This window comes from Dreissena polymorpha, chromosome 16 (assembly GCF_020536995.1).
Source record: "Dreissena polymorpha isolate Duluth1 chromosome 16, UMN_Dpol_1.0, whole genome shotgun sequence".
Taxonomy (NCBI): Eukaryota; Metazoa; Mollusca; class Bivalvia; order Myida; family Dreissenidae; genus Dreissena; species Dreissena polymorpha.
The window spans coordinates 9,807,825-9,832,193 of record NC_068370.1 but is presented as its reverse complement, the minus strand read 5'-3'; the positions used below and the strand labels follow the sequence as shown (position 1 = coordinate 9,832,193).

The 24,369-nt window shown below is 35.4% G+C and overlaps 1 long non-coding RNA gene across 4 annotated transcripts in view; it reads left to right on the top strand.

Moving 5' to 3' along the window:
- The window catches only part of LOC127861897 (uncharacterized), a 32,143-nt gene extending 11,399 nt beyond the window's left edge, over positions 1-20,744 (top strand). The window contains exons 1-6 of one of the 4 annotated variants that reach the window (XR_008040349.1): positions 9,090-9,465; positions 10,019-10,189; positions 14,063-14,142; positions 17,139-17,187; positions 19,852-19,943; positions 20,166-20,744. This is a non-coding gene — a long non-coding RNA (uncharacterized LOC127861897). The other 3 variants (XR_008040351.1, XR_008040350.1, XR_008040348.1) reach the window with 3 other exon arrangements.
- Positions 20,745-24,369: the final 3,625 nt, after the last annotated feature.

Sequence of the window (24,369 nt, the reverse complement as noted above, 5' to 3'; positions counted from 1 at the left end):
TTACTCTCGTTTATTTTATATATATTATTATGAAAAATTATTTCGTTAAAGGCATAGTCAAACGGAAATACTTTTCATGGTTATTATAATATATCATTCCTTCACTAAAATGAATGATATATCTTTGGATAATTGTCAATTTTGTGGTTTAAATTTGAAATGTCATAATATGTAACGTCTCTTACAGAGTATATTATATATACGATTTTGTAGTGACTGTCATGTTTTATACATAGCACACACAATGCACCCATATCCGATTTTTCGTCATTTAAAGTCAAAAGTTTCAATTGGTTGCATCAAAATATCACTCACTACAAGTTGGTTTTTAACTACTTCAAAAAATGAAAATGCCCCTTTAATTGACTATAGAGGATTTGACACCATTGAGTTAATGCTGTTAGTACAGATGACATAATAGTTTCAGATTTTAATTCGCACCGTTCGCTTAACTCAACGTTCAATGGCACGCGAACTTATTATTGTAACTAATGCAAGCTAAAAATAATATGTGAATATTTTCTAAAAAAACCACTATCCTGCGAAAATGGATCTTATTTAATTGTGGTTCCCTCTTATGTTGTCCGTCGACTTTAAGAATAATGTGTCAGTAATAAAAGTATTGTACATATTCACATGCTTTGTAATAAATGAAAGATGCAAATGTGTCCAATTCATCTTTTTCAGTGCGCTTAATGTAGCTTCTTTAATATCCAACTTAATTAGCGCCGTCTTTATTAAGGCTATGTCTATTTTAAGAACAGATTACGGGGCGCCTAGATTACAGTGAAGTTTATACTAATGTGCAACAATGATGTGGGTCCACTCTCGTTGTTTATTTTATATGTACATAACAATTTGGCAATAAATGACATCAGTTATTTTCAGTAAATCCAATTTGTTCATAACAGTAGCCAGGTGCCTGAGATAGAGCTGATAAATAGGGATAACCACAGCAGGTGGCTAATACACAGTGTAGACTTCCCCTGTTGTATTATTGGAATTGTTTTTTATCTGATTGGCATTTATGAAGTGTATTAATTCGGGTCTGTTGGCGATCATTTTATGTGCAAAACTGTGTTTCTTACTGACTTTCAATCGTTATGCTTTTAAACACAATTTCATGAAACCATTTAATTAAATACATTGGCGCGTTGGAACATGAATTGTAAATCAAGCTGAGTGGTATCAGTTTTTAAATCGCATAACTCGCTTAAATCTACGTTCAATATCACGCACGCTTAACAAAATTATAAAAACATCACGTGATTCATTATATTGGTTTAAAAAAGTATGTACACATATGATATGTATTGTTATATTTTGTTTTTGTTTTTAATCAACAAGAAAAAATAAAACATTGTCATATATATAGCGCTTTACCTTTGCAAAATTCTACATTACATAAAGAAGTATCGTATTTGTTAAAGTGAACATGCTTGACATATTTATAATGCATTATTACAAGTAATATAGTGCACACGGAATGTGACCTTTAACTTTATGCAATCCACATTTTTAAGCGTCGTATTGTAACAGTAGCAGACAACAGGCATCAGGTTAATAAGAATAACTGATGTATTTATAGAACGTGAATAAAATCACCAAGTAACATGTTTTGAAATTACAAATAATAGTATAACATTATTCATCTATCAATAGTCATTAAAAGCTATGTTTAAAAGCAAATAATATCAAAATGTTTGCCGAAATAAACAATTGTGCTGTGTTTGTGTCACGCTCTATTGGTATTTAAGTCGGTCCATACAATCACCGAAAAGCACCGAAAGGCACTCAATTTCTCTCTCTATATATGCAATATATCGTTTCTAGCGTGTGTTAACGGGTTTAATTAGTTATTAATGGTTATATGAATGTATGTCTATACTACATTTTGCCCAAAATTGGATTAATATCGGCAATATACCGACCGAATAGCAATTCATGTCAAGACCGAAAAGCAATCAATTTCTTGTATATAAATGAAAAATTGCGTTTCTATTGTGTGAGTAACGGATTAAATGAGTTATAAATGGTTATATTTTATGCATACTTATACTACCTTTTGTTTATTATGATGTATTAATGCCCAAAATTGGATAAATATCGGCAATATACCGCCCGAAAAGCACTTCATGTGACGACCGAAAAGCACTCAATTTCTCGCTATATATATGAAAACTTGCGTTTCTATTGTGTGTAAACGGACTAAATTAGTTATAAATGGTTATATTTCATGCATATTTATACTACCTTGTGTTTATTATGATGTATTAATGCCCAAAATTGGATAAATATCGGCAATATACCGACCGAAAAGCACTTCATGTGAAGACCGAAAAGCACTCGATTTCTCGCAATATATATGCAAAAATGCGTTTCTATTGTGTGTTAATGGACTAAATTAGATAAAAATGGTTATATTTCATGCATATTTATACTACCTTGTGTTTATTATGATGTATTAATGCCCCATATTGGATAAATATCGGCAATATACCGACCGAAAAGCACTTCATGTGACGACCGAAAAGCACTCCCGCGACAGCACAGAATCACCGAAAAGCACTCAATTTCTTCATATTTTCATGAAAGTAAGCCATAAGTGCCGTTTATAATGGATTGAAAACATGTACGTATTAATTAAGTAATTAATCACTTCGTTAAATATTGATTTAAGTGTAAAGATCACGCACAAAAGTATTTTTATTTGCAACCGAAAAGCACTATCGCGCCAGCATAGAATCACCGAAAAGCACTCAATTATTCTATATATACATGAAAGTAAACTATAAGGGCCGATTTTAATGGAGTGAAAAAATGTACATATTTATTTAGTCAATAATGACTTCGTTAAATGTTGATTTAAGTATAAAAATAAAAAAGGCAGTTCTTCTTTTCATTTGCATCAAATTAAAGGTTAAAGACCGAATGTTTAAAAAAAAACTGCTATTTTATGAATATATATCAAGCACGTACACTTAACCAAAAAATACGATATTTCTTTATTTAATGTAGAATTTTGAAAAAGTAAAGCGCTTTATACATAACAATGCTTCTTTCTGGTACTTCTTGAGTAAATAAACAACAATGTACAGCATATTATATTTGTACATAATTTATAAAAAGAACTATGCGCGTCCCATTGAACGTTGAGTTAAGCGAGAGTTGAGAATTAAATTACACATTCATTGTTTCATTATTTCTTTTTACATTGAAATGATTAAAAAATTAAGTCAGAAAACCAGCTTTGCTGCATTAAATGACCTTTAACAAAACGCCATCAGACCCGAATGAATACACGTCATTTATTCCAAGCAGGTAAATAACAAATACTATAATAAAACAGGGGAAGTCTACACTGTGTATAAGCAACCTGCTGTGGGTATCGTATCAGCTCAATACACAGGAACATGGTCATAATGGCTACTGTACTGGAAAAATTGGATTTACAGTCAAAATAACCAATTTCGTTTAAGTCTACACTGTGTATTAGCAACTTGCTGTGGTGATCTTATCAGCTCAATACACAGGAACATGGCTACTGTACGGAAAAAAATGGATTTACAGCCAAAATAACTGATTTCATTTATTGCTGAAGTGGTGTGTATTTAAATTAACAACGAGCATTGATCCACCTCACCGTTGCACATTATATTAAATTAATTAATTTAATGAACTAATTAAAGGCGGCGCTAATAAAGTGTGAAGGTGGAAATTAAGAAATAAGATATATTTTCGCATGACACTGAATACACACGATACATGGATAAAATATAAATAAGACACATTTGAATCTTTCATTTCTCCAACAAAATAGCACGTAGTCACATATATCAGATAGCTTAAAGACCAGAAAACAATATAAGTTAGACACATTTGCATCTTACATATCTTAAAAAAAACAAACATGTGAATCTAAAGCAATACATTTATTACTGACACTACCTTTTCTATATGTTGGCGGACAGCATAAGTTCAAAGAAGGAACCACAATTAAATAAGATCCATTTTCGAATGATAATGATTGTATAGCAAGAAGTCATATATTAATTCTAGCTAAACTTGCATTAGTTAAAATAATTGTGTTCATTAAGTTCACATCAATCTGTTCTGTAAAAAGAGATAGAACAGATTAAAGACGGCGCTAATAAAGTGTGAAAGTGCGCGTGCCTTTGAACGTTGAGTTAAGCGAGAGGTGCGAATGAAATTACACATAATTAAAAACTGATAATATTGTGTCACCTTGCATTGTGCTAACATCAATAACTCAAAAGTGTCTCGATGCTCGCGCAATAAATGGTTTTAATGGAACCATTAAAATCGCTATTATTAATACAAAGCACATGAACTAAAATTCATGCTGCAATTTCTATTTAAGAGTTTCACGTCAATTAGAAAAACTTAAAACATTTACATCAATTTACGTATAAGATGATAAACAGCATGAAGTGCTTTTCGGTTGGTACATTGCCGATATATTTATAACTTGCTACCAGTTGATTATAACTATATATTTTATTTGATATTTTACATGACTGTCTTAGTCCTCTAAGCCGAAATGATCCGTAAACTAAAAAAGTTTCTTTGTGTCGTATTACTTAAACTAAATTTTGATTCACATCGTGCATCGAATCATTTCTGTCGGTCATGTCGGTTGATATTCATTATTTTTCTGGGATTGTTTTAGTATGATGCTGCTGCCTTTGCAAATATAACAGAATAGTTTATTTTTGACTTAAGCATGTGAAGCTCATCGTTATTAACATACATATAAATAACAGCATGCGTTGAAGTACACCCAAAAACACACATAATTTTAAAGAATAAATAATCTAAATAAACACGAAATATATTTCGTGAACATATTTCGTGAGAATGGTACATGGATGGGTTTAATACACAGTGGTCACACAATGTTATGCATATAGGTTTACAAAAATATAGATACAGTTACATATTTCTGACCTTATTTTTTTTTGTGAAAAATGTACTTCTATTTAACACTACATATATATGACATTTTCTCTTATTTTAAAGCATGTTAAACAATACATGGCTAGCTTTCTTAATACAGTTTTGTTTGTGCTATTAAGTAGTTTAATAAACATGAACATATTCGGTCGGATTCTATAATATTTCGGAATTAATGCATTCCTAACATCATTATAATAAGGACATTTAAGAACAAAGTGAAATTCATCCTCGATGTCATTTAGGTTACATAATATACATTTGCGTTGATCTCTGTCAATAAGTGTATATTCAGTTAATATCCTTTATAAAAGTGCGGCTCGTGTGAATTTGTGAATAGCAGAAGCATTTGTCTGCTTAATTAAGATCCGTGTTAGTGTTCGTGTGTCGTATGAATAGATATCGTTGCAGGAAATTACAATGATCCGTAAATTTAAGATCTGTACAGTATTGACGAAATCAGAATGAAGTATCTGGCTTATTTGGTATTTTTCCACACATGTTTTTCTTAACTTTTATTTAATTTAAATCCGTTTATAGGAACTCTATATATATATATATATAGCGAGAAATTGAGTGCTTTTCGGTCTTCACAGGAAAAGCATTTCGGTCGGTATATTGCCGATATTTATCCAATTTTGTAGTATAGACATACAATCATATAACCATTAATTAACTAATTAAACCCGTTAACACACACTAGAAACGATATATTGCATATATATAGCGAGAAATTGAGTGTATTTTCGGTGCTTTTCGGTGCTATTCGATGCTTTTCTGTACTTTGCGGTGATTGTATGCACCCGTAAATAACTATGTATAGACATCGTGAACAATACATAGTGAGCAATCTACCCATATATACAATATATAATCATATCATAATATATATATATATATATATATGTACTGTGCACGGTACTTACCGAAAAGAAAGGCGCAACTTCAAAAACGTCCCTCTCGTACATAAACTGGAGCGTTTTATATCCAGAATACGAGAACACTGTGTACGATCCCTTACACAAATAATCAGACAAGTACTTTGTCTGGCTATGTCCCACTACTAAAGGCATTGTAAGTAAATAAAATCAAACACAACAATTCGAGCACAAGGTCAATTAACACACTTTATATCAACACCGATTCATAAAATGTTTATATGATTTATATCGTGATCAAAGCTAGACTTGTATTGCAGTTATGATTTTTTTCTTAACAAAAAACTTCTTATTTAAGTATTCGGATCGGAACGGTTTGACAACAAGCTGTATATCTACCCAAGACCCAAATCTTCGATTGACAGTAAGTAAGAACAACATGCCAAGAGCAGATATACAAGGGTGGCACTAACCTGTGATCGCGACCATTGTATCCTTAATTGGCAGTTGTTGTTACTGTGTCCCCGGAAAATTTCAGGGTATTGCATGAACCATGTCACGAAATTGACATTTAACTGGTAATATCAATGTCAAAAGTAGCAGTAACAGACATAGTTACCGTGACTTAGTGGTCTAAGGTGCCCATCTACCTACCCAGGGGTTGTGGATTGATATGGCATCTTTTCATATTGGTATTAACACGGCCGTAGGAATAGGTCCATTGTTTACATTACAATGGTATCAAATAATGTATGGTCGGTTGGGAAAGTGATGATTTTATCACCTTTTCCGGGTAGTCCTATAGGCATTTGCGCGTGTACAAAACGTTAAAATAGGCCGACTTTGACCGCGATTTACAGGCTGAATCTGAACCTGCCTTAAAATATTTTTAGATGGTTAGAAACTGTGGAGGTTCTCCTGTACTACAATACCATTATAATTAATATCGAGTCAATAATACTGTTTTATAACCCCGTTTACCTTCTCCGGGTTTTCCTTAAGGCATTTCCGTGTGTAAAAAAAACCGTTAAAACAGGCTGACTTTGACCGGGATTTACAGGCGGACTCTGACCCTGCCATAAATTATTTTGACATGGTTAATAACTGTGGAGTATCTTCTTTACAACGGTACCATTATAATTAATATCGGACGAATAATAATGCATTTATAACCATTTTCGCTTTGATGCTTCGCCTTATTTCATATTATGCTTTCTCACAATATTTTTTACATATTTAGAAACAGTGGAACAATACCGTAACAACGGTACCAAAAATGTATGGTCGGTTGGGAAAAGGATGCTTTTATAACCCCTTTTAGCTTTTCCGTGTTTTCCTCAAGACATTGTTCTGTGTTAAAAAAAACACGGTATTTTTCGGTCAACTTTTACCGCACAGCGATTTACAGGTTAACACTGTCCCTGCCATAAAATATTTTAACATTATTAGAAACTGTAGAGGATCTTCTTTACAACGGTACCATTACAATTAATATCGGACGAATAATAATGCATTTATAACCATTTATATCGGTTCCTGGTTTTCTTTACGGCATTAGCGTGTGTAAAAAAAAACCGTTAAAACAGGCCGACTTTGTCCGCGATTTACAGGCCGACTACGATCCTGCCATAAAATATTTTCATATGGTTAGAAAATGTAGAGGATCTTCTTTACAACGGTACCATTATAATTAATATCGGACGAATAATAATGCATTTATAACCATTTATATCGGTTCCGGGTTTTCTTTACGGCATTTGCGTGTGTAAAAAAACCGTTAAAACAGGCCGACTTTGTCCGCGATTTACAGGCCGACTACGACCCTGCCATACAATATTTTGATATGGTTAGAATCTGTAGAGGATCTTCTTTACAACGGTACCATTATAATTAATATCGGACGAATAATAATGCATTTATAACCATTTATATCGGTTCCGGGTTTTCTTCTCGGCATTTGCGTGTGTAAAAAAAACCGTTAAAACAGGCCGACTTTGTCCGCGATTTACAGGCCGACTACGACCCTGCCATACAATATTTTGATATGGTTAGAATCTGTAGAGGATCTTCTTTACAACGGTACCATTATAATTAATATCGGACGAATAATAATGAAGTCATAACCATTTATATCGGTTCCGGGTTTTCTTCTCGGCATTTGCGTGTGTAAAAAAAAACGTTAAAACAGGCCGACTTTGTCCGCGATTTACAGGCCGACTACGACCCTGCCATAAAATATTTTGATATGGTTAGAATTTGTAGAGGATCTTCTTTACAACGGTACCATTATAATTAATATCGGACGAATAATAATGAAGTTATAACCATTTATATCGGTTCCGGGTTTTCTTTTCGGCATTTGCGTGTGTAAAAAAAAACGTTAAAACAGGCCGACTTTGTCCGCGATTTACAGGCCGACTACGACCCTGCCATAAAATATTTTGATATGGTTAGAATCTGTAGAGGATCTTCTTTACAACGGTACCATTATAATTAATATCGGACGAATAATAATGAAGTTATAACCATTTATATCGGATCCGGGTTTTCTTTTCGGCATTTGCGTGTGTAAAAAAAAACGTTAAAACAGGCCGACTTTGTCCGCGATTTACAGGCCGACTACGACCCTGCCATAAAATATTTTGATATGGTTAGAATCTGTAGAGGATCTTCTTTACAACGGTACCATTATAATTAATATCGGACGAATAATAATGAAGTTATAACCATTTATATCGGATCCGGGTTTTCTTTTCGGCATTTGCGTGTGTAAAAAAAAACGTTAAAACAGGCCGACTTTGTCCGCGATTTACAGGCCGACTACGACCCTGCCATAAAATATTTTGATATGGTTAGAATCTGTAGAGGATCTTCTTTACAACGGTACCATTATAATTAATATCGGACGAATAATAATGAAGTTATAACCATTTATATCGGATCCGGGTTTTACCATAAAGATTTCCGGATAGTTCCGGGTTTTATACCTCGCCGTTTTGACCATTGATTGCTAAGTAGGTCAAACTCAAAGTTTTAACTTTTATTGATATTTTATTTAGTTAAGGAATCTTCGAGTAATAGTTAAAAAAAATCTTTCGCATTCTAATTCTATAGCTAAATCATGTGTTGTTGCTATATTATAAACTTTCGTGCATGAGCCATTTAAATCCGTTTGCATTTCTTTTTTAGTTGTTTCCCCTGGAAAATTCTCTTCTTCAAGTTCTTGCTAGCCTTCGCTGAGTTATTCAACAACATCGCTATATTGCTGATTTTTGCTGTTGTTTTTTGGTTAAAGCTGCATGCTTTTGTTGGATAATGTTTAATTTATCATTCAAGTTTTACATATGATTCTGTTTAAACCATATTTAATCGATGTTTTGGTGAATTTCGCGCATGCTTAACTTGTCCGATTTCGGACGTAATTTACTTTCGGATACATGCTCCTCTTGTGTTTTTTTTCGATGTTTTCTTATGTATGCAGATTTAAAAAAACAGCTCATGCTTAAATGCGTTATTGAGCAAGTGACTTCTTTATACTATGGCAGGAATAAAACACTGTTATAAAATTATAAAGGAAGTTTAATTACATGTATAAACTCACAGTCACAAGTGTGTAAGTATTACTGTTACATTTATTTATATTTACTAAAAGTAAATATATGCTCACATATCAGTAAGTATTGTACAGCCCTAAATTATATTTAATACACCCATCTAGGCAGTTAATTCATATATGTGCTGGCTTTAATTTACATTCATGTTATTATCACCCTGCAATAGGCGGAGGGATATTGTTTTGGCCTTGTCCGCCCGTCTTTCCGTCCATCCGGCACTTTTGTGTTGGGAGCCATATCTTGGAAGTGCTTTGGTGGATTTCATTGAAACTTGGTATGAGTATATGTATAGATAAGAGAATGATGCATGCCAAATGGCATTGTACACTATCTGTTAATAACGGAGTTATGGCCCTTCGAACCTAAAAAAATGCTTTTTTACCTGAGTGTCAAATATAACACTTTTGTGTCCAGAAGCTAATTAGCGGGGGATATCAATTCAATGAATTTGTTTGTTATTAATTGAAGAGAAATAAACCTGTTATTTTGTCTGTCATTATGGTGTTTAAAGTCACATTTAATGGCATCCAACCTACTTTATTTCAAATACAGTAACACCTGGCGCCGTGACCTGGATGCAGATTCTAAGCAGATGGGCCAAAATGGGGGCAGCTAGAGAGACTCGCCTGGAACTGACAAGCCTGGAGGGAGCTGGTTGACTGTTGGCGAGATGGGACAACAGACGAAGAATAAACGAACCTACTTGATTTGATAAACATTTTTGTAAGTCATTCAAGAATCGAGCAATATTTTTGTTTCCAATAAGCAGTCCTGTATATATCCGAAATAAAATAAAATGTTTCACTCAGGTTGCTTGATACTCATCTTGGTATTTAATGGACCTTATAACAGATTATGGCATGTATTGAAGTTTGTCATTAAATGCGTTATATTTATAAATGTAAACATTAAATCTAAAAAGCTCAATTAAAAAACAAGAACAAATTAAAAGAAAAAGTAATCCACATCTGGGCTCGAACCACTGACCTCTGGAGTAAAAGTCGAACGCTAAGACGGCCATCCATGCTCATACAATATTTTATACTTTTAGTTTCTATAAGCAAAGCTCGTAGTGTCACAAAAAACGACAACAGAACTCCAAATTATTCAATTGTTTTGCTTTGCAACGATTTATCAATTTCAGGTTGTTAATGTTAAGTATAACTGTTTTCTCACAAATATCATAACTGCAACAAAAATGTGCAAGTCTGAAACAATTTTTATGCCCCTTTCAAAGAAAAGGGGGCATATAGTTATCAGACTGTCCGTCTGTCGGTCCGTATTTCTGTCACACTTTGCGTTTAGGTTTCGAAAAATGCTCATAACTTCTATTTCCCTTGAGATATAACCTTCATATTTGGTATGCATGTGCATATGGACAAAGCCTTTCCATACGAACACAAATTTTTACCCCTGTGACCTTGACCTTGAAATTAAGGTCCGTGTTTAGGTTTCAAAATCTGCGTTTAGGTTTTGAAAAATGCTCATAACTTCTATGTCCCTTGAGATATAACCTTCATATTTGGTATGCATGTGTATATGGACAAGGCCTTTCCATACGCACACAAATTTTGACCCCTGTGACCTTGAACTTAGGGTCCGCGTTATGGTTTCGAAATCTGCGTTTAGGTTTTGAAAAATGCTCATAACTTCTATGTTTTGAGATATAACTTTCATATTTGGTATGCATGTGTATATGAACAAGGCCTTTCCATACGCACAAAAAATTTTACCCCTGTGACCTTGACCTTGAAGTTAGGGTCCGCGTTTAGGTTTCGAAATCTGCGTTTAGATATTGAAAAATGCTCATAACTTCTATGTCCCTTGAGATATAACCTTCATATTTGGTATGCATGTATATATGGACAAGGCCTTTCCATACGCACACAAATTTTGACCCCTGTGACCTTGAACTTAGGGTCCGCGTTTAGGTTTCGAAATCTGTGTTTAGGTTTCGAAAAAAGCTCATAACTTCTATCAAGCATTTATAGGGGGCATAAGTCATCCTATGGTGACAGCTGCTCTTGTTTTATTTTGTTAATTTACCAAAACATGCAAAGGCCCCTTAAAATACATGAAGTAATGTTTACAGTTGTCCATAACCACATATTGAAAAAGAATGTGCAAGCTCTATCTATTGGCATACAAACAAAGCCAATCTGTTGGATAATTACTCATGGCAAGCAATATGATCTTAGGTATACCTTCTATAATCAGGTGTTTGCACTTTAATCACATTAAAATTTGAAAAACTATAGAAGTACAAAAAGGTCAGAATGATAACAAACAGGTTTGTAATGGACATCATCTTGCAATTGCTATTTATGTGAGTGGGATGGTACACAAATTCTGAATTTGTTATATGTAGGACATTTAGTAACTTAGCAACCCATGCATGTTGCAAGGGTGTTAATTGTCCGGATTATTTGGAAATCCCGATTTGAGCCATTCAGGATTGAATTTTAGATCAGTGTAAATCTGATGATTTGTTTTAAGGGGTGTGAACAAATATTGTAATTGCTTCATTGGCATGCCGGGCATGTGCGCTTAGTATGGATTTTTCCTGGTCTTTTTAACAAGGTTTTCCAAAGAAAAAAACGGGTTATTCAATTTGGCAAATGCCGGCTGGCGGGCGGACGTACAAGCTTGTCCGGGCCATAACGTGGTTCTTGGTGAGAATTTAAAATCATTTGGCACATTTGTTCACCATCATTAGACGGTGTGTCGCTCAAAAGAATACCGTCAATATATCCAAGGTCAAGGTCACACTTTGAGTTCAAAGGTCAAAAATGGCCATAAAAGAGCTTGTCCGGGCCAAAACTATGTCATTCATTGTGAGACTTAAAAATGATTTGGCATATTTGTTCACCATCGTGGGACGTTGTATCGCACTTTAGAATTACGTCAATATCTCCAAGGTCAAGGTCGCCACAACTAAAAATATATTTATTTTGAAACAAAGGGGGTTAATTATAAACAATCAGTTCAGTTTGAGTTGTCTCCCTCTAGCAGACTTTTTTCTACATTGAAAACCTGGTTTTGTGACAATTGTGTCCCTTGTTTTACTATTGTCTGATTGGTTATCGGCTGACACGGACATAAAAGGTAACTGACCTAACCTCTTGGCTACTTTCCAGAAATCTTACATACTACAAAATGTAGCATATGTCCCCCATCATTAAATTTCCATTTTCTGCTGTCAAACTAAGTGCATATATTATTTCATTGCAAAAGACATATCTGGATATATTTTTGGACAGTTGTTTTACTGTATGGTTAGTGGATTAACATTTATTATGCCCCCCTTCGAAGAAGAGGGGGTATATTGCTTTGCACATGTCGGTTGGTCGGTCTGTCGGTCTGTCCACCAGGTGGTTTCCGGATGATAACTCAAGAACGCTTAGGCCTAGGATCATGAAACTTCATAGGAAGATAGATCATGACTCGCAGATGATCCCTATTCATTTAGAGGTCACTAGATCAAAGCTCTAGGTCATGGTGACCCGAAATAGTAAAATGGTTTCTGGATGATAACTCAAGAACGCATATGCCAAGGATCATGAAACTTCATAGGTAGATTGATCATGACTTGCAGATGACCCCTATTGATTTTGAGGTCACTAGGTCAAGGTCACGGTGACCCGAAATAGTAAAATGGTTTCCGGTTGATAACTCAAAAACGCATACGCCTAGGATCATGAAACTTCATAGGTAGATTGATCATGACTCGCAGATGACCCGTATTAATTTTGAGGTAACTATGTCAAAGGTCAAATTCACGGTGACCCGAAATAGTTAAATGGTTTCCGATGATAACTCAAGAGCGCTTACGCCCAGGATCATGAAACTTCATGGGTACATTTATCATGACATGCAGATGACCCATATTGATTTTCAGGTCACTAGGTCAAAGGTCAAGGTCACGGTGACCCGAAACAGTAAAAAAATCCGGATGATAACTCAAGAATGCTTTTGCCTAGGATCATGACACTTCATAGGTTCATTGATCATGACTCGCAGATGACCCCTATTGATTTTCAGGTCACTAGGTCAAAGGTCAAGGTCACAGTGACAAAAAACGTATTCACATAATGGCTGCCACTACAACGGACAGCCCATATGGGGGGCATGCATGTTTTACAAACAGCCCTTGTTATCGATGTTCTTTATAACATTTATATAAAATGACAATTACACATCGAGTGTTACTGGTGGTCTGGCTAATAATAGTTTGCATTTTACTCACCAGAAATAGCAACTAAGACTATAAAAAGAACAATGAACTATGGCTTTGGGGGGCTCTACCTGTAAGGGACCTACAGGCTCAGACTCCAGACTTTATCATTAGGATTTCAAATTTGGGACATTTGACACCCCTGATGTTGTGCCATGTATCAAAACCGTCTATATATAAACATTAATTTTATTAATTGGATATGTTGAAGATTTGGTGATGCAATCATTGGATTTCATTTTGTGTTTTGTTGACCTACTTTTAATTTTTAGGCTCAGCAGAACTATGGCTGTCAAAACACAATTGTATTAAAATGAATAGTGCTTCAAATTATACAAGAAGTCACTTTCTTTTTGTTTTAGATGTTTTTCAGTTTCGTCGGAAGACATTTCCCACCAACCATCCTGTCTTGAAAGAAATAACTTTTGAACCCGATTATCTGGTAATACTATTTTTTTGCATACAGTTATTAGTGAATTATGAACATTTCATAAGGATCTCAAGGGTCACAACAGGTATATATATATAATATATATATAATCAAGATTTTCCATAGGCAGTTAGAGCACAGCCGGCCCGAATAGCATGGACAAGTTAACAATTTTTTTTTTTAAATATCTAGTGTGTAAAAATTACTTTGCATTGCAGAGAACTTTAAGATCATTTTATTTCTGTAAAAAATGTTCAAAGTTATATCCTGAATGATTTTAGGGCCTTAAATTATATATGGAAACAAGCATATTTAATAATAAAAAAGGCCTGTTGAGTTTTTAATTTGTTCTCTTAAAGATTTACAGAAAGACCCTTTTTAGCTCGACTATTATATATGAAATCTATATAGTGGAGCAATTCTACTCACCCGGCGTTTGCGTTAGCCTTAGCATTGGCGTTAGTGTGAGCATGCAAATGTTAAAAGTTTGCGTACTACCCCAAATATTTTCAATGTCCCTTGGCATATTTCTTTCATATTTTGCATACTTCTTAACAAACATGACCCCAACCTATAAACAAGAGCAGACAACTCTATCAAGGATTTTGTAATAATTATGGCCCCTATTCCACTTAGAAAATGCAGCAAATGTTTAAGTTTGTTTACTACCCCAAATATTTTCAATGTCCCTTGACATATTGCTTTCATATTTTGCATTTTTCTTTACCAACATGACCCCAACCTATAAACAAGAGCAGACAACTCTATCAAGCATTTTGTAATAATTATGGCCCCTTTACCATTTTGAATATTCATATTATTGATAAATCTATGTTAAAGTTGGCGTACCACCTAAAATATTTTCAACGTCCCTTGACATATTGCTTTCATATTTTGCAAACTTATTTACCAACATGACCCCAATCTATAAAGAAGAGCAGACAACTGTATCAAGCATTTTGTAAGAATAATGGCCCTTTTTCCATTATTATATGCATATTACTTAAGATTCAACCCAATAATATCTTTGACAAGTTTTAAAATGACGCCGGTTGGTTGAAAAACATGGCATTTATGAGGTGGGGCATTTTCCTTATATGGCTATAGTAAACCTTGTCATCACTCTAGAGGCCACATTTATTGTCAGATTTTCATGAAACTTGGTCAGAACATTTTTCCAATGATATCTTGGATGAGTTTGAAAATGGTTTTGGTTGCTTTAAAAACATGGCCACCAGGGGGCGGGGCATTTTTCCTTATATGGTTATTTATATATGGTCCATATATGGTTATATATGGCTTTAGTAAAACCGTGTGAACACTCTAGAGGCTGCATTGTCCAATCTTCGTGAAATTTGGTCAGAAGATTGGTCTCAATGATATCTTGGATGAGTTTTAAAATGGTTATGTTTGCTTGAAAAACATGTTGCCAAGGGGCGGGGCATTTTTCCTAATATGGCTAAAAATGGCTATAGTAAAATCTTGTTAACACCCTAGAGGCCACATTTATTGTCGGATCTTCATGAAACATGGTCAGAAGATTCATCCCAATAATATCTTGGACGAGTTTAAAAATGATGCTGATTGGTTGAAAAACATGGCTGCCAGGGGGCAGAGCATTTTTCCTTCTATGGCTATAGTAAAACCTTGTTAACATTCTAGAGGCCACATTTATTGTCTGATCTTTATGAAACTTGGTCAGAATATTTGTCCCAATGATGTCTTGAATGAATTCGAAAATGGGTATGGTTGCTATAAAAACATGGCCACCAGGGGGCGGGGCATTTTTCCTTATAGGGCTTTAGTAAAACCTTGTTAACACTTTAGAGGCCACATTTATTGTCAAGCTTCATGAAATTTGGTCAGAAGATTGGTCTCAATGATATCTTGAAAGAGTTTGAAAATGGGTACATTTGCTTGGAAAACACGACTTCCAGGGGGGGGCATTTTTTTCATTATATGGCTATAGTAAAGTCTTGTTAACACTTTAGAGGCCACTTTTATTTCCAATGTTCATGAAAATGGTCAGAAGATTCATCCCAATAAAATCTTGGACGAGTTCAAACATGATGCTGATTGGTTGAAAAACATTGCTGCCAGTGGGCTCTGCATTTTTTCTTTTATGGCTATATAGTAAAACCTTGTTAACACTCAAGAGGCCACATTTATTGTCTGATCATCATGAAACTTTGTCCGAAGATTTGTCCCAATGATATCTTGGATGAGGTCAAAAATGGTACAAATACGTTCAGACTTTAATGATAAACACTAGTCTGGCCAATGTCGTCTTACAAGCTGGTATATACACTCACTGCTAGAGCAGAATCATTTGTCATCTGTTGCAGACAGGCAGTGGTGATCGTTCTTAGCAAATTGAGTTGCGGTTCTTTCCGTAGCTAAGGCTTCTAAGCACACACTGATTTGCAAAATATGCTCTGTAAATTCTAAAATGCGACCAACTAAAAACAAACCCTTTGCCAACTTCTAGGTCAAAGGTTAAGTTTGAACATCATGATTCCTTTTAAATGGCAAATGATATTCGCGTACGATCTTACAACTGTAACTCCCTATTCCCAACTCGGCATTTTCATCAAAGGGCATGAAGGGTGTCCAAGGTTGACAGGTTGGAATCTTTGAATGGCAGGGTGCTGCGCCCTTCCTTATATGCCAAGCTGGAGCACTGGTTTTGATGGTGTTTCACTTGTAACACACCAAGCAGTATGACCCATTATATTTATCAACATGGCTAAAATGAGGCCAAAATAATTGTTAAATGCCCTTTGTTTATTTCCAAAGACATGGATGGATCATCTTTGTCTCTGAATATATTATAAATACTCGTGTTGTTGATTTTGTCCTGTTTGCTTATTACAGGAAAACTGTTAACGCATTATGTTGTGAAGACTCCTCTGTAATCAGACAGCTTGCAGTATTATGATTATCAAATATTAAAATTTGATTTAACAATATAGCGCTTCAAATTATATAAGACTTTATTTTTGTTTCAGATATTTTCCAGTTTCCCCTCACAACAATTTGCAACAAACCTCTTGTCTGGTAAGAAATTTCCATTGAAACCAACTGCTGGTAATACTATCTTTTTGGTAATGGGGGCTATATAGGAACCACCACTTTGTCGGTCCGTCAGTCTGTCCCGAAATTTCATCAGATCTTCACCCAAACTTGGTCACAAATTGTATCTAGATGATGTATAGGTCAAGTTTGAATATGGATCATGCCCGGTCAGAAACTAGGTCATGGGGTCACTTATTGTGTTTTAAACCTGAAGTTTGCCTGGGCCATAACTTTGTCATTTATTTCATTCAGTATTTTAAATGATGGAACAGTTCATAATGATTTCAAGACATCTTCTGATCCCTGGAAGATAAACTAGGGATTGATCTGTCTGTATATAACAGTTCAGAGACTTCCAATCTAGCGTGAGAAGATGTAATGATAATGTTAAATGGAAATTACATATAACCATACATGCCATAATTTTTCAGACCAATTCCGGGACATTGTGTTAAATTGTCCGGGACTTTTGCCGATTTTCCGGGACATGTATAAAATGTAGCGATATTTATAGACATATGCATTTTTGGTACGTTTTGTTTTGTTTCGCATCGTTAATTGCAAAAGTTCGAAAGCCTATCCGAAATATACTTGATCTATTAACGTCAAATTAAACATTACTAGTTCCTTTACTAGATACAGGCCATGTGTTTTCAGTGTAAGCGTTCTAAACATAGATGGTGACGTCACTGCGTTATTGTTATTAAGACCGGTATGTAACGCGTAGTTGTTGATACGCCTTTATTCATTTATAACATTTATATAAAAAAAAATACAACAATACAGTACCGTTAGATTGTCAACTCAAATCAATTCACAATACATACAACCAATCACATAAAACAAATACAACAAAACAGTACCGGTAGATCGTCAACTTAAAATCCGTACAGTCACACATTAGTTACACTCTTGTTTCGATGTAGATATAAGTCAATTAACAACCAAAACAATGCCGCCTTTTCGGTTTGACAGCGAACGTGAGACAATCAATATGATAACAGGACCCCTGTTAATTGATCGATTTTTACACGTAGCGTAGTCTGCCTATTCGGGTAGGCATTGTCATGGAGACGCTGCATATATACACAGATTCGAGGTGCAGTTAAGCCTAAGATAAGGTACATGTATATATGGATTTTGTAAATTCGGGGACATTTGACAGATTTCCGGGACAGCGGGACAAGTTCTTCATTTCCGGGACTGTCCCGGAAAATGCGGGACGTATGGCATGTATGATATAACAGTTCATACAGTTTAAGAAATACAATACATTTTATACAATGTCGTTTTTATGCCCCCGAACCAGCGATTTTGAGGGCATATTAAAATCGCTCCGTCCTTTAGTTTGTTAGTCCATCCGTCCGTCTGTAAGTTAGTAAGTCCGTCTGTCAGTCCGTCCGGATTATTTTCCGTTCAATAAGTCAAGCAATTGTAATCAGATCTTCACCCAAACTTCATGAAAATGTGTAAGGCAATAACATCTAGGTCAAGTTAGATAATGGGCCCTTGAATCATAGTAAAATAGGGTTTTTAGCTCGACTATTATATATGAAATATATATAGTGGAGCTTTCCTACTCTCCCCGGGGTTTCAGTGTCCGTGAGCGTTGGAATGAACTATAGTGGGGGACATATTGTTTTCGCCCTGTCTGTTGGTCTGTCTGTTGGTTTGTTTGCTCCAACTTTAATATTTTGCCATAACTTTTGCAATATTGAAGAAAGCAACTTCATATTTGGCATGCATGTGTATCTCATGGAGCTGCACATTTTGAGTGGTGAAAGGTCAAGGTCATCCTTCAAGGTCAAAGGTCAAAATATACCTAGAAAGGTGCAGATTTGCTTCAGTTTTGTGTTTAGGTTCATTTTATTCCTAAAATATCACAGCTATTACACTATGCCTCCAAACAATATACGAAAGCTTTACCCAAACCAAGACACTCTTGATGTTAGTAATGGTGGGTGAACGTAAGAATTAAATGCTGGCAATTCACATGAAATAGACATGAGGGTTTATTAATTATCCATGGTCCTGACCCCTTTAATATCTGAAATCCCTGTTTGTGCATATAACATAATGAGAACACCCTTTGGGCGACCCTAACTTTGTATTTCAATCAGTTTCTTGTTTTGACCATTATTTTTACATTATTATCAAACTTGTTAGTTTCCTACCCTTGAAAAAGGAGAGGGACTTGCGGTTTGCGCTCTGTGTCTGTCAGTCTGACACTTTTCTGGATCCTTCGATAACTTTAAAGTTCTTCACCCATTTACTTCAAATTAATACTGAACCTCTCTTATGACAATACGGTCAATCTCAACTATGTATGGCCCCATTACCAACCCTGGGGTGCCCCTCCCACATAGGCCACGCCCACCCAAAATTGCCTTTTACTATAATTTCTTCATTTCTACACCGATTCACTTCTAATTGATACTGAACTTCTCTTATGACAATACGGTCAACTATGCATAGCCCCATTACCAACCCTGGGGCGCCCCTGGGTCAAACATGCGGCGTGGGGATATGCGTCGGTCTCTGCCGCGCCATTTCGAGTCAACATTGGAAACATTGGCATCTTAAAGGAATAAATTATGTATGAGCCCAAATTTTGCAGAACTATGGCCCTTGCTCATTTTTGTTTAGCTCCTCAGCTGAAATCATCATCTAGCAGTCACAATAGTTGAGCGGTTGGAGAGGCATGCATTGCGTCCTACTACTGCTCAGACTATATCATGGTAATGCCTTATCCAAATAACACAAGTATTCACCATGTGCAAATGTCTTGTTGTCTGTATAACTCTCTCTATTAGCTCAAAGTAAAAAGCATTTGAATTTGCACACTTTGGTATTTTAGTTTAATTTTGTTTGGACATTACAATTGTTTTGAAACTAAAGATTAGTGTTGGGGCATAACACTTCTCTTTAAAATGTTTATTTGTGATTATTATTTTTTTCAGTTTGGCAGACAAAACATGCTGATCAAAAAGAATGTGTACCACAGGGGCCAGTGTTTCCATTTGAGTGATTGACAAGAAGAAGAAGAGATGAGAAATGTTATCATCATATTTTAGTCCCTACATTTATAGTGTACAGCTCAATGTATTGAACCGGTGTTGTAGAATATAATTGGAGATACATGCGAACATTATAACATTATATATAAGATGATATTTCAAAAGCAATAAGAAATAAAAAGTATAAAAAGGTCAAAACAGTAAACCTTGTGTTTACAGTGGACAGGTTTAAAGTGGAAGTGACTAGTTAACTGTTGATCATAAGCTGCACTGATGGAAAAAATAGTGGGAAATTACTATCTAGAAAACTTTTTAACCTACGACAAACAGTTGTGGAACTTCATAAATGACCGTATGTAACAGGGCTGTGCAGTTTTCCTTATATAGCTATAGTGAAACCTTTTAAACACTAGTGAAGTCACTGTTTTTTTTCCAATCTTCATGCATTTTGGTCGAATATTTGTTCAAATGATGGCTCAGTCAAGTTTCGAAATTTTTATGTCTATTCAAAAAACATATCCACTAGAGCACGAGGCAATTGTCTTTTATGGCTATAATGAAACCTTGTAAATTCTCTAGAAGTGACATTTTAGCCATATCTCCATAAATTTCGGTCAGAATATTTATTCTAATGATAGCTCAGTTGTCGAGTTTGTAACTGGTTCCGGTTTGTAGACTAACATGGCTGCCAGTGGACATGACAGTTTTTCTTAAAGTGCTAGAGTAGAACCTTGTTAACACACAATTGGGCTTTTTTATGTGCATTTTTCATGAAAGATGATCAGAGCATTTGGCCCAATGTAATCTCAGCTGACTTTGAAACTGGATCACATAACGTCAAAAAGTGGGTCAAAATGTCAAATTAAAAAAAGCTTGTAAACACTGGAAGTTGCATTTAAAATTGTGTTCCTTTTTATGTCCCCCCACTATAGTAGTGGGGGACATATTGTTTTTGCCCTGTCTGTTGGTTGGTTGGTTTGCGCCAACTTTAACATTTGCAATAACTTTTGCAATATTGAAGATAGGAACTTGATATTTTGCATGCATATGTATCTCATGGAGCTGCACATTTTGAGTGGTGAAAGGTCAAGGTCATCCTTCAAGGTCAAAGGTCAAATATATGGGTCAAAATCGCTCATTTAATGTACACTTTTGCAGTATTTCAATATTCAAGATAGCAACTTGATATTTGGCATGCATGTGTATCTCATGGAGCTGCACAATTTGAGTGGTGAAAGGTTAAGTTCATCCTTCAAGGTCAGATGTCAAATATATGTGTCCAAAATCGCTCATTTTATTATACTTTTGCAATATTGAAGATAGCAACTTGATATTTGGCATGCATGTGTATCTCGTGGATCTGCACATTTTGAGTGGTGAAAGGTCAAGGTCATCCTTCAAGGTCAGAGGTCAAATATATGTGGCCCAAATCGCTAATTTATGAATACTTTTTCTATATTGAAGATAGCAACTTGATATTTGGCATGCATGTGTATCTCATGGAGCTGCACATTTTTAGTGGTGAATGGTCAAGGTCATCCTTCAAGGTCAAATATATGGGTCAAAATTGATCATGTAATGTCACTTCTGCAATATTGAAGCTAGCAATTTTATATTTGAAATGCATGTGTATCTCATGGAGCTGCACATTTTGAGTGGTGAAGGGTCAAGGTCATCCTACAAGGTCAAACGTCATATAGGGGGACATTGTGTTTCACAAAACACATCTTGTTTAAAGTTTGTCAAAACATTTGCTGTAATGATAAGCAAAGTCAAGTTTATAAATGATTATTTGCCTACAAATTACATATTTTTCATTAAGTTCATTTATTATTCTAAACTACACCCTCTCAGAATAGTTTAGTTACTTCTGGTCACAGTTGAGCACCTTAGGGCTCTTGTTCTATAATTTGATTGTTTTGGAAATTGTCATTTTGCCAAAATGTGAGCAAGTCCAAATTTAATTAAACCCTGCTTTGTAGTATCTTGTTTTCCTTATATGTATAAAGTGGAAAATTATCTATGAATCTGACTGCATAGATATTTGGTATTCAGCAAAGCATCGTGTAAATTGTAGTAAAACTAAACACAATTGTGTTAGCATAAAACTGGCCATGCCATGGGGGTCAAATGGTTAATACAGACTTGTAGGAAAAAGACTTCTAAAAAATTTATCCATTAAATATATTTTGTGTACATACTGATTAGCTTTTTCCTTCAACTTATCGCTTTCATGGTGTAAAGAAAACATGCCGACTTACTAAGTAAGTCGGAGATCTGGGTTTTGATTCCCAGTGAAAGTCAAGTCAAAAGGAAAAATGCTTATTGTTGGAAGGATTATTAGTTATTCAAAACGTAAGATTTTTTCTTTGCTCGTTCAGTTACAAATAACAGCAAATGATCTGAAAGTATTTGTTTTATAACGTAGAAGTTAGTGTCATGAATAGTAAATTGGAATAATGCACTTAATAGAAACTATACATATTGTATATAAGACTAAAATACGCAGAAATGAAATACCAGTAGCATTATTTTTATACCCACACAAACAAAGTTTGTCGGTCCGTCTGCCTGTCTTGTCTGTCGGTCCGTATTAAGTGTCCCGCTCTCTAATTCAAGTTGTTTTTACCGATCTTCACCAAACTTGGTCAGATGTTGTATCTATATGATGTCTAGGTCAAGTTCGAATATGGGTAATGCCGGGTCAAAATCTAGACCAAGGGGTCACTTAGTGCGTTTTAAACTTTGAGCATGGTGTCCGATCTCTAATTATGCACCCCTTCGAAGAAGAGGGGGTATATTGTTTTCCACATGTCGGTCGGTCGGTCCGTCCATCAGATGGTTTCCGGATGATAACTTGAGAACGCTTAGGCCTAGGATCATGAAACTTCATTGGTACATTGATCATGACTGGCAGATGACCCATCTTGATTTTCAGGTTACTAGGTAAAGGTCACAGTTATTCCAAATAATAAAATGGTTTCAAGATGGTAACTCAAGAATGCTTAGGCCTAGGATCATGAAACTAAGGATCATGAAACTTCATAGGAACATTGATCATGACTGGCAGATGACCCCTATTGATTTTCAGGTCACTAGGTCAAAGGTCACAGTGACAAAAACGTATTCACACAATGGCTGCCACTACAACTGACAGCCCATATGGGGGCATGCATGTTTTACAAAACAGCCATTGTATATACTACTACCCCATGCTCGTATATAAGTAATGCCGTATCAAGCCAGTACTATACTAGCGAGTCATGTATCGGATATATCCTACTACCCATGCTCGTATATAAGTAATGCCGTATCAAGCCAGTACTATACTAGCGAGTTATATAGCGGGTATATCCTCCTACCCCATGCTCGTATATAAGTAATGCCGTATCAAGCCAGTACTATACTAGCGAGTCATATACCGGATATATCCTACTACCCCATGCTCGTACATTAGTAATGCCGTATCAAGCCGGTACTATACTAGCGAGTCATAGCGGGTATATACTACTACCCCATGCTTATATATAAGTAATGCCGTACCAAGCCAGTACTATACTAGCGAGTCATATACCGGGTATACCCTACTACCCCATGTTCGTATATAAGTAATGCCGTATCAAGCCAGTACTATACTAGCGAGTAATATAGCGGGTATATCCTACTACCCCATGCTGGTTATAAGTAATGCCGTATCAAGCCAGTACTATACTAGCGAGTTATGTACCGGGTATATCCTACTACCCCATGCTGGTAATATAGTAATGCCGTATCAAGCCAGTACTATACTAGCGAGTTATGTACCGGGTATATCCTACTACCCATGCTGGTAAACGAGTCTTATACCGGGTATATCCACTACCCCATGCTCGTATAAGTAATGCCGTATCAAGCCAGTACTATACTAGCGAGTTATATACGGGTGTATCCTAATACCCATGCTCGTATATAAGTAATGCCGTATCAAGCCGTACTATACTAGCGAGTTATATACCGGGTATATCTTACCCATGCTCGTATATAAGTAATGCCGTATCAGCCAGTACTATACTAGCGAGTCATTTACCGGATATATACTACTACCCCATGCTCGTATATAAGTAATGCCGTATCAAGCCGTACTATACTAGCGAGTTTATATACCGGA